Raw genomic sequence first — 19,102 nt, forward strand, 5'->3', positions numbered from 1 at the left:
GGCTAAGGTGGTTACCAGCGGCGTCACAGTCGGGAAGCACAGTGTAGCAGGGGGTGATCCGGGGTAAGGGTGTCAAGCCAGGCACAGCCCTGGCTCCATGCTACCTTCCTCTTCGGCTTCCAAGCCACACACCCCCCCCCGATATGGGTGATTTTTAATTATTTATATATTTATATATGCAGATATAGTTATTTATTTTTGTAAATTGTTCATTGTGGTTTAGATGGGTGCTTTTTGGTTTTTCTAATATTGCATTGTAGGATGGCAGGTGTAATCTTCCATGTATGTACTGTATGGACCTATTTGCTTAATTTTCTGCTATGGACTACAAGAGAAGGTTATGCAGAGAACTAGAAATGCTGGTATGTATATAGATAAAGGAGAAGTAAGGGTCAGGGAGGAAACTAAAGGAGGAAGGATAGAAGGACCAGTGCACAGTATTTTCCTTCATGTCAATGCACAGGGAGCAGAGCGAGGCTGAACACTAGAAAATATAAGTTTTACAACAAAAGAGGACACTAGATGAAGGCTATACAAAAAGAAAGAACAGACTACAGGTACAAGAGTGTAATATAGACTGCAAATAAAAAGGGCAAGACAGGTTCAAGAGAGAACTGGAGCAGAATAACGCATAGTGTAGTGATACAAAGTATTGTCTACAAATCTGTTAGTGACAAAAGGATTGCAGAGAATAGGAGGGAGGCAGCAACACTGCAGGCACAAAATGCTACATATAAGCTCGTAGAAATAGAAGTGGGATAAAATATAGAGCAAGTGTAGAGGACCGGGGACTGAGTGCCCACAAGACGAGAAGAGAGAGATAACAGTTCTGCAAAAGCACAAGGAAGCCGAGTAGACCTACTCAGACAGGAAAAGAATACGTTCTCAGAAAAGGGAGGAGACAGAGCACAAACCAAAGGGAGCGGTAATGTGTGAGCACACAGCTCTACAGGACCAGAAGACCTGTAAATAGAAGAAGCAAAAAGTTACAAAGACAAAAGAAATCAACATATAAACACACAAAGAGGAGGTAAGTTATTTTATTGTATCAGGTAATGCAATGTACCAGCAGTGTAATACAATTGCAGCACAAATTATGACATAGGCCATTCATATTTTAAACCTCTTTCCATATGTCAGTCTTGTAAAGTTAAATTAACAGTAGACACAAATGATGATCAGCCAGTTCCCATTTATTTGGGGGTATTTATCATTATATGTTTGAAACTGGATCAGGATTTAGAATGAAGATCAAATTGTAGAAAAGAAACACGTGTTCATTTGTAAGAGTTGCACCTGTAACATTACGCCAAGATATGTAAAACTGGCACATGTATACAGGCACAGTAATCTGTTCTAATCTGTAGTCAAATACATACATCCTGTCATAGACCAAATAACATGTTTATTACATTTATACCCCTTTCACACTTGCAGCAATAACCTGGGTTATTGCACGCGAACGCACAGCAACCCGGGTTACTGAGCAGTGTGAAAGGGCACGTTGAAATATGCCCGGTCAAGCGACCCACCATTTCAACCCTGGTCACTAGAAGCTTTGAACATGGGTTATACCCAGCTCACAATGCAGTGTGAACGGTTAAACCGGGTCGATACGACCCATGTCCCGTTCACGGCATAGGGAAAGCCTATTCAGCATGTGATGGTGGTGACGTCATCGACCCGGCAATGAGCCGGGTCAGGCCGCCAGGCTGAAAGGGGTCTCAGCTGGGTTGCACCCGGGAATGGAACCGTGGACAAAATCCCGAGTGCGACCCGGTATTTATATGTGAAAGGGGTATAACTCAGTTCACTTTGTTATAATATTGCTTTTACACACTTGGCATAATTAAAGAACCTATTTCTGATGGTTGAAATTCATCTTCCCATAATGTTTGATTCATGTAATAGCAGGGTTATTCATTTATCTGCTCCACTATGGCTGAAATAATTAACTTTTAAGCTTTTTAGTAACATGATGCAGTAATTATCGGCTGAAGAATCCAGCTTATTTGTATGATAGAACTTGGTAGGTAGCCAGAGGACAAGTTCATAGGTAGCAAGAAATATATGGATACTAACGCAGGCTTAAATTTGTTTTACAGATTTTTTTTTTAAATACTTTCATACACTTTTTATCTGTTTGGCTTGTCACAATATTGCCAATTGCAGCGATAGCATACATGTCATTAGTGCATATAAAGAAGTGTGTGCTACGCTCTAACATTTTGAAAGCAGTGTTAACATTTTAGAATTAATGGCCTGATTCAGGGATGGATGGATTACTTGGCCTGGCTGTTGGAACTGGATAGCCGGGTCCAGGAAGTCTGCATCCGACGATGCAGACCCTGTGCTTGACAAGTCTACAAAACGGGGGCAATCACGCCCACGTTTTAAAGAATGGTCTTTGTGTCCGTCCTACAAACGCCACAGTATTTCAATCATGCTGCACCTAAGGAGGGACTGCGAGCAATCACGCAGGACATGTTCTGTATATGTGCTGAATGTGTCCTGTGTATGTGCAGACTCCCAGCAATCGGAGATATACGCAAATCATTGGCTTTAGGCCCTTAGTGCAAAGCATGTTGTGCTCATAGGAAGGACAGAAATAAGAAATGTGGAGTTCCTTCCCTTCTAAGAATACTTTTTAGGCCACAGTTACCAATGTACCTGATTGTATACAGAACGACCATTTGTTTCTTCTTGGCATCTGATACACTTCGTATTCAGTTCCTCATGCTTGCTGTGAAATGCCCACCACTAATTTGCATATTAACCTTTTGCACTTCTCTATAGAGCATGTTTACAATTAATAAGTTGCATTGTAAAAAGAATGGATTGCTCCACACACTATTTCCCATGTCTCATCTAGCACTGTTTAATGTGTGTACAATGGCCACTACTTCACATACTGCAGAGAAACAGTAATGCCATACATAAAGGAGAAGTGAGGTTTAGGGAGGAAACTGAAGGAGGAAGAACAACAGAGCTGGTGAGAGCTGGACTCACACAGTATTTTACCTCACAAGAAGACGCAGTGTTCATTGACAGAATACAAAGTCCTCCTTGGTGGCACTATGCACTTCACTTTGCGCCAATGTTCCTATATTTCCACCAGAGTGGTTAGGCCATGGGCTAGCAACCTGTGGCACTCCAGCTGCTGTGGAACTACACATCCCTGCATGCCTTGCCACAGTTAGGGAAAGCTAAAACTGTGACAGAGCATGCATACCACTAATATAGCTTTGAAAACAAGATGGCATTTGGGTTAGGCCAGAAGTTTTCAGCAGCATTTTTGTGCTTTCCAGAGAAGTACATTTCTAGGCCCACTTTGTCCAATGTAAAAACAGTTATAAAAGTGCCACATGTCAAAAAATATGGTGCCGCTGTACCCTCATTGTCATGAATTAGTCTAAGCTGCAGGACCAGATTAGCGGAATGGGATCGAAATGCCGGCTGTCCGACATGATGAAAATCACGACAGAGGCAGGTAAGTATGCTAACCTCCCCAGCCTTGTGCCTAACCCTAAACCTAACCCCCCCCTTGTGCCTAACCCTAACCTCCCCTGGGGGTGCCTAACCCTAACCCCCCATTACCGCTCCCTAAACCTAACCCGTCCGGGGGGTGCCTAACCCAAACCTCTCCCTGGGGTGCCTAACCCTAACCTCCCCCCCCTTGTGCCTAACCTTAACCTCCCCTGTGGGTGCCTAGCCCCCTTACCACGCCCTACACCTAACCCGTCTGGGGGGTGCCTAACCCTAACCCTGCCCCCTAGGGGTGCCTAACCCTAACCACCCCCCTCAAAACCTAATGCTAACCATGCTGACTGCCCTAAACCTAACCCCCACTCACCCCCTCCCCCCACGGCTAACAGGATGGGCGCCCCGGACTTACCTCGTTCGTGCACGCGTCGTCCTGGATTCCGGCATCGGGATTATGATAGGGGTTGGTATTTCGACGCCTATCATACATCCCTAGACGTAATTCTGTTGTCGAGATTGTGACCGGCAGCCTCACGCCCGCCGGTCACATTATTACATCCCAGATTAACAATGGGGTAGATGAAGCTATAGCTCCATCCCTCCACATAAAAATAGGCCTATTATCATGGCAGCAAGAGAAACAGCTGCCTAGCTGGTCACACAGTTGGCCATAAATTACCATAAGTATTAAAATTAAATTTCTAGTTTCTCACAAAGGGCAGGATTCATGACGCATCCCACCACTCATCACATGCATGTCAGTGTTAATTATGCCGGTATGCATGAACAAAAACGCAAAGGATAAGAGCTGTCCTTTGCGAGAGAGGGACTTCCAGGTTTATGGTCAAGAAGTTACGAAGGATGCGGGCCCCATGGGGGGTGCTGGGAGGGATCTGATTCGATCCCTCTCAGGGGGTCATAGTGATTAGAAGCCCATAGGTTTCTAAAGATGGCGTTGTTCACCACATCCAAGCCCCAGAATGTGTTGCATGAGAAATGCACCAACAGTGTTTTCGGATGACCGCATTTCTGACAATGGTGCATCCCGCCACAAATGCTTTCATTTTTATGTACTTAGAGAGACATTGGGGCTTATAGTGTAGGTGGTGTACGTGCCCACGTGACTCTGGCCACACCCACACAGCATTGGTCATACCTCCTCTGTTTCTCAATATAGACTCTTGCACATTTTCAACACCAGGCCCATGTGGCCGTTAATACAGCAATGTAGGGTTAGAGTTATGAAGCCATGATAACCCTGCTTTCTCTTATTGAGAAATGACTGATTTCTCTTGTGACCCCTGTATCTCCGCAGATTATGGCTGTGCAGTTTAACATGTGGAGGAAAGCGAATCTTATACCCCTTTCAGACACAAAACCAAATTACCGGGTCATACATTTCTACCCGGTAATTTGCTGATCAACACAGGTTTTTTTTTGCAGGAATTTACCAGGGTTGGAGATCCAGGAATTTTGACCTGGGTTGACCCTTTTAGACAGAAGAAATTACCGTGTTGATCAGCAAATTACTGGGTATGACCCTGTAATTTGCTTTTCTGTCTGAAGTGGCATTCATGCTGGGAACGGCAAAACAACCCGGCTCTCAAATGCCGGGTAAAAGCCGGGTTTTTTGCCTTTGCCTGTCTGAAAGTGGTATTATACTCGGCAATGGGAGACCTGTGAAGTTGGAAAGGTTGCACATGCTCATTTTAGTGACACTTCACAACCAGCGCTAAGCTGCCAGTAAAGTAGAGAAGAATTTGCAGTGGTGAAGGGTTCGCCAACGCTCCGCCAGATGCCCCATATTGCTAAATAGTAGAGCTATTAAAATATGTATGGCCTCAATAAGTCGCAGAAGCTTGTACAATCGACTTTGCCTCAGAAGTGGGATTCTTTGCTTTAATTCCCGACTGCTGACACTTCTCTGGCCCCTCGTCAGTATACTGACTGACTAGCCACTACTGTGTTTTACAGCTCGTACAGGCTTATACAGCCGCGGCTGCAGAGGGACATTCAAACAGGCACCTATTTCCTATTACCGCTCATCACAGCCCGGCAGGGAGTTATCCATGTACAGAGCAGACTACGCGGCTTGCCCTCCAGCGTGCACATCCTGTATGACTGTCATACTAATAATTACAGACTTAAGCCACATACACAGTAGACGATGTGTGTATGCAGCAATATCGTCAGCGGTGGGCCCAGCATTTCTCATGATATCCCCAGATTGGGCTGCATGTACAGCTGACTGGGGATATTGTTAATGACCAGCGGGAGCGTGCATCGGTGGTCATTCGGACCATACACACTAGACGATATGAACGATATATCGTTGAACAATATCATTATTGTTAATATTGTTCAATTTTATCGTCTAGTGTGTACGCCCCTTTAGACCCACGGACAATCTGGGTCAATATCTATACACAGTATTGAATGGGCCTATTCTCTGCATATTGAATATCAATATATGTCTATTTTTCATTCATTTTTTAAGTACTATTCATTTCAGATATTGTTTCCCTATTTTTATACTACTTGGACTTTTTAGAAAAATCTAAGAGGATGTATTGCATATTGTTTCAATTGATTACATCAATCTAAATGCTGAGATGTTTTTTTGATACATTTACATCTGCCTTTCCATATCTTGTATGTTACATTGTATATGTAATTACTAAAGTGGTCATTGAATTTTTCCAGTGAATGTTTACTCACCATCATTTCCTAAATTGGATTTGGCTCCATGCAGAGGAGTTGTTATTCAATTTTATGGTATTATTATATACAATAAATATATCTGTTAACAATAGAGAGGGGGTGACTGGCCAGTGCCCAGGGCTTCCCTCCACTGCAGTGCAGAGAGCGGTGACAGGGATTTTATTTTTAATTCCCTGTCAAAACTGCCTGCACTGCAATGGATCCTGTGGGCCTATTTTCAAGGTGGGCCTGGAGCTGTAGCTCCAACTACCCCATTAGTAATCCGGCCCAGCCTCTACCCCCGGTCAGTCACCCCTTCTCTACCCACCCCACATCGGCAATCCGAAGCTCCGTCATCCAAGGCTCCACCCCCAGACTCTTCAAAGCCCCGCCCCTGTGTTATCCGAGTATCCTCTCCTTGCAGTGTCTCCTTGCAGTGTTAAGCTCCGCCCCCATACCGGCCGAAGCTCTGCCCCCATACCAGCCGAAGCTCTGCCCCCAGTTCGTGCTAGGGGTCCCATCTGCAGTTATGTCCCCTGTCATCTGAGGCACGGTCCATTCATCCCCACCCACCTCCATTGATTGAGCTGACTGCTGGCATAGAAATTATGAGATGTCAGCCTGCACTGGAGGGAGGGAGTTGTCACCATTGTCACCAGCCATTAGGAGCAAGCAACCCACAGGTCGGTATACTGGCTGGCACCTATGTATGTGTGTATATATAAATATATATATATATATATATATATATAAATAATATTTTAAATTTTTTTTATTTTTTCCCATTGTCTGGCACTACCAACAATAAAGAACCTAGTCCTCACAGTCAGAAAAATCTACATAGCAGAGTTGCGGCACTCTAATGCCGGGTAGACACTAGACGATATTTTGCCCGATCTGGCGGATTGGGCCGACATATCGTCCACATCAACCAGGGTGTACCAGCTATGTCGTTGATGACATGCGCTCCCATCCGTTGTCAGCGACATTGCCCGTCGGACGTGCATGCAGGTCCGACAGGCTATATTGTTAGCGGGGCCCATGCTGTCGAATGCTCCTGGCATCGTCTAGTGTGTACCAGCCTTTAGCTTTAATAAAATTTTTCTGAGACTGAGGGCCTGATTCAGAGCCGGATGCTATTTGCGAGCGGTCGTTCAGAAAAAGGGGCCGGCTATTTAAATTGAGTGCTCGCTCTTTGCAGTCTGTTGACGCCTCTATGTCTGAGCGAGTGAACGAAACATGCGCTCGCTATTTTGTAAAGACGCCCCCTGGCCGTTCGCATCATACATCATCTCCGCTATTTATTAAATTAATCGAGTACATCAAAAGACGTCTGAACTGCTCGCAGTGCTTGTGGTTGGTTTTAATTCCCGCAATCACTGCGAGCAGTTCAGGCTAAAAGACAACCAAGTGACGTGGTCAATGACGCTGCTTTGTTAATTATGCTCACCCATTAAATGCCCGTTTTGACCGTTTGGCACGCCTGTGTTCGGATCTCCACTCCCCGTTTTCAAGCACCTTCCCCTGTTACCACCCACAAACGCCTCATTCTGTCACTCAAATTAGCAGGCTCTCGCTGTTTTGCGAGCGCACGATTTCCGACCGCTATGACTGGTTGGCGCATGCGCATTACAAACCATACACATGCGCAGATGTGCGAACATCGCTCGGAGTGAGCGAGCGGCCGCTTACAAGCGGCTCTGAATCAGGCCCTGAATGCAGTATCAACATTTCAGTCTTTGAGTAACGCTGATACTGCATCCAGTCTCAGAAAATGTTTAAGCTAAAGGCCCCCATAAACGGTGCAATATGCACCTTGCGATGCGACGGGGGATCCGACGTCCGACATATTGGATGGTCCCCACACACAGTACGATCGGGTTGCTGACCGCCCCATTTGCCAGCACCCCCCTCCCCCACCCACATGGCGCTGCATGGGATCGTACAGCGCATCCCCAGATCAACTGAACTTGCAATAAGATCTGGGGGTGCGATGTACGACCCCATGAGAGCCCGCTCTTGCCGATATCATACCCACACATGGTGCGATATAGCAGCGATATCAAACCAATCTTTCGGGTCGGCTGCTATATCGCACCGTGTATGGGCACCTTAAGAGTGCCACACCTCTGCTCTGTATAGAGAGTGAAAGAGAGATAATGTGTATATATAGAGTAATTATTTGCCTCTCTCTATATATATAATCGGTCAGTATGCAGAGCCACGGTATCTGTCAGAATACAGTGAGTCACTCCAGGATTTGGTACAAAGTAATATTACTGTTTCAATGTTTCAAGGCCCCTGCGGCCTCTTTGTTAGGAATACAAAAGAGTGAGCAGCCATGTCATTCTCACAATTGAGGAGTATTGAGTGGCGGACCGAGTGGATTGTGTGTGTATCTATCTATCTATCTATCTATCTATCTATCTATCTATCTATCTATCTATCTATCTATCTATCTATCTATCTATCTATCTATCTTGGGGCCGTAACTAGGGTAGTGCAACAAAGGGCACAGGGCACTGCAGGGCAGGGGGCGCTGTTTGGGCCTGTCAATTTTCCTGTTTATTATAATTCTTACTTTTAGCTTCCTCTTCTTTTACCCCCAGCATCTTCTGGCCTCCCCTATCTCTTCCCTGGCCTTTCCCCATGAGGCCATGGCCCTTTACAGGTGCACATCTTATGTCCCTGTTTGAAAAATTAGGGGGGGTGGGCGGCACTGCTCCTTCTGGCACAGGGCTCCAAAATGTCTAGTTACTGCTCTGATATATATATATATATATATATATAAATATGTGTGTGTGTATATATATATATATATATATACATACAGTGTATATATATATATTTATATATGTGTTTGTATGTGTACCTATGTCAGCTTCCTGGCTTGGTTCTGCTTTACTACAGCACAGCTGCAGGCTCAGTGTGTCTGTGTTGACACACTAGCTGCGGTGCACACAGTATAGAGGGTGGCGGGATTGAAGGATGGAGGAATTAGGCAGCTATTATAGACCTCTATCTGCCAACAACTTGTTATATGGTTTATCCCATATTTCAGGGGCCATAGTCTGTGGCTGTGGTGTCCTCTGTATTTTGTGGTGGCCGTTGGAGTTCTCTGTATTATATGGCACTCACTGCAATGTTTTTTTTGTAAAGTGTATGGTGGTCACTTTTGCTTAGTGTAGTATATCTATCATGATGCCCTGTATTGGAATCAGTATGTATGACCGCCAGATGTGAGCCCGGCGGTTCAAATCCCTACGACGGCAGCCCGATGGGTGAAGATCCCGACAGCGCAGGTAAGTATACTATCTCTACTCCTCTCCCCCCCCTAACCCTCCCTTTGGGGTGTCTAACCCTAACCTCCCCCCCCTAGTGCCTAAACCTGACCCTCCCTTCCCCTAGCCTTCCCCGGGGGAGGGGGTGCCTAACCCTAAGTCCCTAAACCGAGCCCCCCATCCCCAGCTATGTGTATACTTACCCCCGGCAGAGAACGATCGGTCCAGCGTCCTCTCGGCGTTCCGGCGGTGGGATTAACATAGGCATTGGTAATTTGACGCCTATGTTAAATCCCTTGCCGGGATTACAGTGTCAGGGTTGAGACATCCCCCTGTATTATATGGCACTTACTGCGGTGCTCTTTGTATAATATGATGTCACTGTAATGATCTCTGTATTATCTGTTGGTCACTGAGACGCTCTCTGTTTCATATGGCACTCACTGCAATGTTCTCTGTATTATATGGCACTCACTGCAATGTTCTCTGTATTATATGGTACTCACTGCAATGCTCTTTGGGTCTCATTCAGACACGCTCGCAAGCGTGCGCAGTGTGGCCGCTGCGCGTGCGCAAGCCCCGGAATGAGAGAGAAATTATCTCGCTCCGGGGCTCACTACAAAAGGGGCTGCTGTCGATGGTGATCGACAGCTCGCACTGTTTTTGTAGGCGGGGTGGGGGGGTGGCTGGTCAAAAGGAGGCGTTCCCGAAGGAACACCTGCTGTTTGGGGCCGAAAGCTCACTGGGGTTTGCGGCAGACAAAACCCTACCACAAGGGTCTCATCACAAGCCCTGATGGTCGCGATGGTCTTGACGATCGCGACCATCAACCTGGCCTCTCGCTAAAGCTGTGGGTGGTCACCCACAGCTTAGCAAGCGGCCAGGAGGCAGGCTCATTACAGAGAAGCGGCCGCCCTCATTCAGAGTGTCAGGGTTCAGCCTCAGAATCGGCCTCTCTCACCTCCTTGCCGGCTTCCCCTGACTTCCTTGCGGTCAGACGTCTGGTGCAGTGATGGATGGGGGGCTGAGTATTCTGCCTTAGGTGCTTTTGCGAGCTTCCATGGTCGGCTGTGTGTGCTGGGGATCGGAGTTCCCATCATGGGCGCCGCCATGACAGTTCCTCTCATGTGACAGTACTCCTAACCTATGGTAGCATGATTTCAGTCAGCTGATGCTGTGCTCCAGTAATCTGCTACCCCTGGGTATAAATCCGCCTCCAGAACTCCAGGAAGATGCTGTTCAACTTCGTTATTCCAAGTGCCTGTGTTACTCCCACTGTTGCTTTGTGCTAAATCCTTCAGCGTGTTGCTTCACAGTTTCCCAGTTTCCTGTATTAGCTTCCATGCTAAACCTTACTCTGAGACTTTAGCTTTCTCACAGTACTTCAGTGTTTCATGTCCCTTCCCTGTGTGTCTTTGTATATGTGCTGCTAATTCTATTGCAGCTTTCCTGTGGCTATTACCCTCTATCACTGAAGTGTCAGATTACCTACTGGTATTAATTAGCTCACAGCTGGACCCCCCCAGCACATGTCTGTGTCAATCTGCTCTGTGTCTTGTCAGTGCAAATCTGCACTTGCAGTTAGCACTCTCCCAGTGTATGCCTATCTTCTCTATATGTCTTGTCTGTGCAATCTGCACCTGCATATATAATTATTCCCAGTATTTTGCCTTTGCCCAGTACCAGCATTTCTAGCTCTCCCAGTATTTTGCCTTTGCCCAGTACCAGCATTTCTAGCTCTCCCAGTATTTGGCCTTTGTCCAGTACCACATTTCTAGCATTCCCAATATATTCCTTGAGTCCACTCTACTCTTGTATGTGCAATCCCTAGTATATGTTGTGTTTTCCTGCATATTTAGCAAACTCCAGTACCTGCCTGTGTCCACATCTCCCTGAGCTGCTGAGCTAGTCAGCTCCTGGATTTCTTAGTGATTCTTAGTACTTTCTCAGTAATCTCATGCAAGCCGGTGATCAGGATTTCTAATTGTGTTCCAGTGTATCTCCAGTGTTCTAGCAATAACTTAACGTAATATAGTTCCGGTCTTCTGCCACTCCCAGGTACCTGTCCAGAGGGCTGCGACCTGCTCACTTGGTGCAGCGGAAAACCAAATCCCAATTGGAGGGGTCACTGGAGAAAACCACCAAGTGAGTTAGACTCCGCGCCTCTGGGCAGGTCTAGCCAAACCTGGGTTCGGCCGCAAATAGGAGACCTAGCCACAGTCACTCCGATAGTCACCTGAACTCCCCGGCTCACCGTCCTCCACAGAGGATCACTTTCACCGGATTGTGACAGTTTGAACAGCCTAATATGCAAGCCGACGGGTTCCAGGTTGAAGCAGGTTTTCAGGATTTACTCTCTCGTGTGTCTGCACAGGAGACAGCTTTGCAATCCGTCAGACAGCAGCTGCAAGAACTCTCTAGTCAAATGATGGTTATTCATTCAGTTCTAGCTGCTTTGTCCCGACACACCACAAGTTCCGCCAGTGAATTTTCCACAGTTTCGTTCCGAAGTTTCAATTACCCCTACAGATGAAAAATTTTCTGTGCAAGCTAGTGAACCTCTCAAGTGTCCTCTGGTTCCCCAATTTCCTGATATTCGTGACCCTGTACCTTTCAAGAGTTTCTACTGGCTTCTAGAACAACTACAAAATCTCCGTCCCAAAATTTTTCAAGTTATTTCCAAGCTTTCTAGTGCTACTCCTGACTTTACTAACAGCTTTTCCAAGCAAACTAAAGTAAAGCATCAAAGTTACCTGTGCCCTAAACTTACTGAGGTTGAACGTCAGCGATGCCGGGAACTGCATCTGTGTTTATATTGCGGTTATGATGATCACTTTCTTAAGGACTGTACTCTGCGCCCACTGAGAAGTGATGACAAGTGTGTGACTCCTAATGTCTGCATTTTCAGTTCTCCCCATCATCCATCAGAGATTCCTGTCCACTAAGCAAAAGAAAGTTCAAGTTTTCGATTGGGGCCCTGCTACAAGATGCTTCAACCCTCATCTAAGAAATATTGGGAGGATATTTCAACCTTCTAAAGTCAGGGACACTACTCATTCCACTTCTACTGGTCACGGCCCGGATTCCATTTCCATCAGTCCCAGCCCGGATTCTGCCTGTTCCGGTCCCAGTCCGGATTCTGCTTTTCCCAATACGGGACTCCAGTCAGTAGCCCCAGGAGGGGTCTCAACTTCCTTACCCCAGCAGGGGGTCTCAAGTCTCGCACCCCAGCAGGAGGTCTCAAGCCTCGCACCCCAGCAGGGGGTCTCAAGTCTCGCACCCCAAGAGGGGGTCTCAAGTTCCACGCCCCAGAAGGGGGCCTTCGTTTCAAGTTTCATGCCCCTGGAGGGGGTTTCAAATCTCTCACCCCAGAAGGGGGTTACAAGTGTTGTACCCCAAGAGGGGGCTTTCATTTCAAGTTTCACACCCCAGGGAGGGGTCTTCGTTTCGAGTTTCATGCCCCAGGAGGGGGCCTTCATTTCGAGTTACACGCCTCAAGAAGAGGCTTTCATTTTGAGTTTCACGCCCCAGGAGAGGGCCTTCATTTCGAGTTTCATGCCTCAAGGGGAGGCCTTCGTTTCGAGTGTTATTCCCCAGGAGTGGACCTTAATTTCAAGTGTTACTCCCCAAGAAAGGGTCTCAAGTTCCATACCTCAAGAGGGGGTTCTGAGCCACTCACCCTAGGAGGAAGTCTGTGTTCTTGCATCCCAAAAGGGGGTTTCATATTGCGTACCCCGAAAGGAAAAGCCAAGTCAGCTTCCCCAGAAGGGGGTTTTAGGTCCCATACTCCCAAGTTCTGTACTCCAGGAGGGGGCCTTGAGTCTCTCACCCCAAAACAAGGTTTCAAATTTTGTTTCCCAGGAAGGGGCCTCAAATGCTATCCCCCAGGAGGGTGTTTCTAGTGTTATACCCCAAGAAGGGATTTCAAGTGTCACGCCCCAAGAAGAAATCCTCATTTCAAGTTCTTTACCCCAGGAGGGGGTTTCAAGCCTCTTACCCAGAGAGAGGGTTCCTAGTGTCCTTCCCATAGAGGGGACTTCAAGTGTCTCACCCCAGGATGGGGTTCCCAGTGTAATACCCCAGGAGGGGATTTCCAGTGTTACGTTTCAAGAGAAAGTTCTTGTTTCAAGTTCTTCACCCCAGGACAAGGGTCCAAGTATCCTACCCCAGGATGGGGTTTCCAGTGTTATACCCCAGGAGGGGATTTCAAGTGTTACGTTTCAAGAGAAAGTCCTTATTTCAAGTTCTTCACCCCAGGAGGGGGTTTCAAGCTTCGCACCCCAAGAGGGGGTTTCAGTTTCCTCACCCCAGGAGGGGATTTCAAGTGTCTCACCCCAGGATGGGGTTCCAAGTGTTATACCTCAAGATGGGATTCCCAGTGTTATACCCCAGGAGGGGATTTCAAGTGCCTCATCCCAAGATGGGATTCCCAGTGTTAAACCCCAGGAGGGGATTTCAAGTGTCTCATCCCAAGATGGGGTTCCCAGTGTTATACCCCAGGAGGGGAATTCAAGTGCCTCATCCCAAGATGGGGTTCCCAGTGTTATACCCCAGGAGGGGAATTCAAGTGTTTTACCCCAGGATGGGGTTCCCAGTGTAATGCCCCAAGATGGGGTTCGTGGCATTATTCCCCTGGAGGGGACTTCAAGTGTCTCACCCCAGGATGGGATTCCTAGTGCCATCCCCCAGGGGGGGATTTCGAGTATTACATTTCCGAAGAAGAGTTCAAGTGTCTTACCCCAGGAGGGGGTCTCAAGTCTTGTGTCCCAAGAACAAGGGTTTCCAAGTGTTACTCCCCAAGATGGGGGTTCAAGCATCATACCTCCAGAGGAGGTTTCTAGTTATGTACCCTGGCAGGGGGTATCAAGTCTCATAGTCCAGGAGAAAGTCTCAAGTTTTACATCTCAAAAAGGGATTTCAAAATCTGTATCCCAAGGAAAGATCTCCGGTTCTTTACTCAAGGAAGAATCTTCTAGTGTTGTGTCAAAGTCAAATGCTTTAGTGCTCAATCCGTTAAGAGGTTCACAAGATGAGCTACCACTACATTTAAAGGTATACCTCAGGATCCATCTGATGTTTCTATGTCCATTTTTTTTTATGGAGATATAACGCAGTATTATGCTTTGGTGGATCATTTCATCGCAATTATGAAATCCTCTCCATGGTCTGAAATCAAGCCTACTAATGTAGTAAAATTTATAATTTCATCTTTCCGAGGTAAAGCTTGGGACTGGGTTGAGCCTATTTATGATTCAAAGGATCCGATGCTGTCAGATTTAGTAGCCTTTTCTGCGGCAGTCATTAAAGAATTTGGTCCAACTTATCCTTACAGTTCTCTCGAGGATCCTCATCTCAACAAAGTCTCCAGTTCTGGGGTACCACCCTCTGCTATTAAGCTCAGATGCATTTCTTTGAGTCCTTCTCAAAAAGATCCAGTACAAAAACAACCTGTCCAGAAGGATAAGACTCAAGGAGGCATAAGGATGATGAATTATAACACAGATTCTGACTATGATCCTGAGTACGATGAAAAAACAATTTCGGTAGTTCCCATGAAAGACACTTTGCAACTTAAGTCTTCTTCTTCTTCAAGTGGTTTGAAAAAGTCTCGGAAAAAGAAGAAGAATCGATGACTTCCTGGTGACCAACCTTTCTTGGACCAAGTTGACTATTTCTTCCAATTATTAGTCTCAGAAACCATCTGGTATTGGGAACCTTGTTCTTCTAAATTTTCCAGTTCTTATTGTATCTTCAATAAAGATTTTCGAGTTTCCTGTGTTTTTCAAATATATATATTTTTTTGTGTCTTTCTGAGGAGCTCCAGTTGAGCCTTTATGGGTGTTCGGTGCCCACCCTAAAAGGAGGGGGTACTGTCAGGGTTCAGCCAAGGATCGGCCTCTCTCACCTCCTTTGCCGGCTTCCCCTGACTTCCTTGCGGTCAGACGTCTGGTGCAGTGATGGATGTGGGGCTGAGTATTCTGCCTTAGGTGCTTTTTGCGAGCTTCCATGGTTGGCTGTGTGTGCTGGGGATCAGAGTTCCCATCATGGGCGCCGCCATGACAGTTCCTCTCATGTGACAGTACTCCTAACCTATGGTAGCATGATTTCAGTCAGCTGATGCTGTGCTCCAGTAATCTGCTACCCCTGGGTATAAATCTGCCTCCAGAACTCCAGGAAGATGCTGTTCAACTTCGTTATTCCAAGTGCCTGTGTTACTCCCACTGTTGCTTTGTGCTAAATCCTTCAGCGTGTTGCTTCAGCCTGCTCACAGTTTCCCAGTTTCCTGTATTAGCTTCCATGCTAAACCTTACTCTGAGACTTTAGCTTTCTCACAGTACTTCAGTGTTTCATGTCCCTTCCCTGTGTGTCTTTGTATATGTGCTGCTAATTCTATTGCAGCTTTCCTGTGGCTATTACCCTCTATCACTGAAGTGTCAGATTACCTACTGGTATTAATTAGCTCACAGCTGGACCCCCCCAGCACATGTCTGTGTCAATCTGCTCTGTGTCTTGTCAGTGCAAATCTGCACTTGCAGTTAGCACTCTCCCAGTGTATGCCTATCTTCTCTATATGTCTTGTCTGTGCAATCTGCACCTGCATATATAATTATTCCCAGTATTTTGCCTTTGCCCAGTACCAGCATTTCTAGCTCTCCCAGTATTTTGCCTTTGCCCAGTACCAGCATTTCTAGCTCTCCCAGTATTTGGCCTTTGTCCAGTACCACATTTCTAGCATTCCCAATATATTCCTTGAGTCCACTCTACTCTTGTATGTGCAATCCCTAGTATATGTTGTGTTTTCCTGCATATTTAGCAAACTCCAGTACCTGCCTGTGTCCACATCTCCCTGAGCTGCTGAGCTAGTCAGCTCCTGGATTTCTTAGTGATTCTTAGTACTTTCTCAGTAATCTCATGCAAGCCGGTGATCAGGATTTCTAATTGTGTTCCAGTGTATCTCCAGTGTTCTAGCAATAACTTAACATAATATAGTTCCGGTCTTCTGCCATTCCCAGGTACCTGTCCAGAGGGCCGAGACCTGCTCACTTGGTGCAGCGGAAAACCAAATCCCAATTGGAGGGGTCACTGGAGAAAACCACCAAGTGAGTTAGACTCCGCGCCTCTGGGCAAGTCTAGCCAAACCTGGGTTCGGCCGCAAATAGGAGACCTAGCCACAGTCACTCCGATAGTCACCTGAACCCCCCGGCTCACTGTCCTCCACAGAGGATCACTTTCACCGGATTGTGACACAGAGCAAGCGCTCGCATTTTGTGAGCAGCTCTGAATGAGCTCCTTTATGTTATATTGTGGTTACTGCTATGTTCTTTGTAGTGGTCACTTGAATGCTTGGTGTATTATGGCAGGCACCGATGCTCTGTATTGTATGGCAGTCACGATTTTATATGTCAGTCACTGTAAAGCTCTTTGTATTATATGGCAGTCACGACAATGTTGTCTACATTTTATGTTGGTCACTGCAATGCTCTCTATATTATATGGCAGTCACTGTGATGTTCTCTGCATTATATGGAGGTCACTGTGATGTTCTCTATAATCTATGACAGTCACTGTGATGTCCTCTGCATTATATGGAGGTCACTGTGATGTCCTCTGTACTATATTGCAGTCACTGCAATGTTCTCTGTATTATATGTCGGTAACTGAAATGTTCTCTGTATTATCTGTGGCCACTGTGATGCTCTCTATATTATATGGTAGTCACTGCAATGTTCTTTGCATTATCTATCTATCTAACCATATATATATATATATATATATATATGTAGTTCTGAGGGTCCCAAACAAAACAAGTCCCAACACGGCACTACTAGTACAAAGTTATTGTATTAAAGGTAGTTAGTACATGTCAATACTTGCATCACATCTTCAACATGATAAACGGTGCATCCACAGCATAATGTGCAACGTGACGTTTCGGGATCAGCAGACCCCGTCCTCAAGCTGCTGTGGTCTGTGAGTAGCAAATGACTAATAAACAAGAAGAGAATGTGTCTACAACACTTACCTATATCCTCTACTGGCTGCGTATGTGCCAAACCCGGAGACCGGCCACGCTGCTTCGTCCGTCAGGTCTCACACCGATGACGTGAGCGTGATGCGTCAAGTAGTTGCTAAGCAACCTGGACGCTGTCTCCGGCTCCGGGATGTGGCTACTGAATAACAACAGTGGTGTAATGGCAGTGTGTATGGATGCGCTGGTAATTCCTGATGCCTTATTTTTAGCACTATATATAAAGGGAATAACGGCATAATGCCGGGATAAAGGCAGGAGGAAAAGGAAATATATTTTGTAAATGCCAAATAAGAACCAAATAGAAGCTACCACAATACATGGGTCATGATAAATTGATATACTAATCGAGCAGGGATATGAAACTGGAAAGTGCGGCATAAATAAACTAAAAGGATGTTAATAATGAAGCCTGACTAGTCAGGCTATAAACTATGTGTCTGACTACTAAATGCTATGATAGTGAAATCAACAGTTGACAAAAAAACAAAAACAAAATACATATAAAATCAAGAAATTGCAAAAAAATGAAAAATCCTCAAAAAAGATGCGAACTATGTAAGGAACGCTATTATACAAATGTCACTAAAAAGCGTTCCAATTTATTTTTTCGTTCAGTCCAGCAGGTTGCAGAGTGTTGAGTCTATAAATCCACCGCGATTCCAATCTTAAAAGGATGGTATTTCTATCGCCTCCTCTCTTCAAGGGGGGTACTTGATCGATTATTTGATACCTGAGCGATGAGAGAGGATGTTGTTTCTGTTGGAAATGTTTGGCCACCGGTTGGTCCATTTGTCCGCCCGTAATGGCTTTATTGATAGCTGAGCGATGGAGGGCCATTCGTTCTCTAAAAGTTCTGCTGGTCATGCCCACATAAAACAAGCCGCACGGGCAAGTAATGTAATAAATTACATACTTAGATGTACAATTGAGAACATGTTTAATGTTGATGGAAACCCCCGTATGGGGATGATTAAAGCTAGAACCAGTGATCAGATGGTTACATGTAACACATGATGGGCACCGGTAGCATCCCGGTTTTTTCACTTGGCCAAAAATGCCTGTAGGTTGGACATACTGTGTGACATCGGGTTTAACTAAGAAATCCCTTAGGTTTTTGCCTCTTTTATAACAGGTCATAGGTCGAGTGTGCTGTAAGCTACGCAGTGAAGAATCCGTAGAAATAATAGGCCACAGTGCCTTGGTTGCCCGTGGGATGATTGGACTGGCTGTGGAAAACCGAGTGCTCCAAATAAATCTTTCCTGCTGCTGTGCTTGATTAGATTTTTGTAAGAGACTATGTCTATCCATCTGTAATACTTTGGCTTGATTTTCACGCAGTAAGGATAAGCTGTATCCACGTTGTAAAAATTTATTGACCACCACATCTAGGGCCCCCGGTAGTTCTTTGGGGTCGCTAGTTATTCTAGCCACTCGTAACATCTGTGACAATGGTAGTCCCTTTTTGAGCGCTTGGGGGTGATGACTGCTTGCTTCCAAAAGGGAATTGCGGTCCGTTGTTTTATAATGCACCCTCGTGGATAATTTGCCTCCATTCAACTGTACTGTCACATCTAAAAAATTTATAGATGTTTTGCTATATGTATAA

The 19,102-nt window shown here is 45.8% G+C and overlaps 1 protein-coding gene across 1 annotated transcript in view; it reads left to right on the forward strand.

The window, feature by feature from the left end:
- The first annotated feature begins 955 nt into the window (after positions 1–955).
- Positions 956–19,102, forward strand: part of FERMT3 (FERM domain containing kindlin 3) — a 96,404-nt gene continuing 78,257 nt past the window's right edge. Inside the window, exon 1 of the mRNA XM_088480069.1 lies at positions 956–1,030. The gene's annotated coding sequence lies outside the window, so the exon portion shown is untranslated. The remainder of the gene's footprint in view (positions 1,031–19,102) is intronic.

Source organism: Taudactylus pleione, unplaced genomic scaffold, assembly GCF_031769625.1.
Source record: "Taudactylus pleione unplaced genomic scaffold, aTauple2 ptg000250l, whole genome shotgun sequence".
NCBI lineage: Eukaryota > Metazoa > Chordata > Amphibia > Anura > Myobatrachidae > Taudactylus > Taudactylus pleione.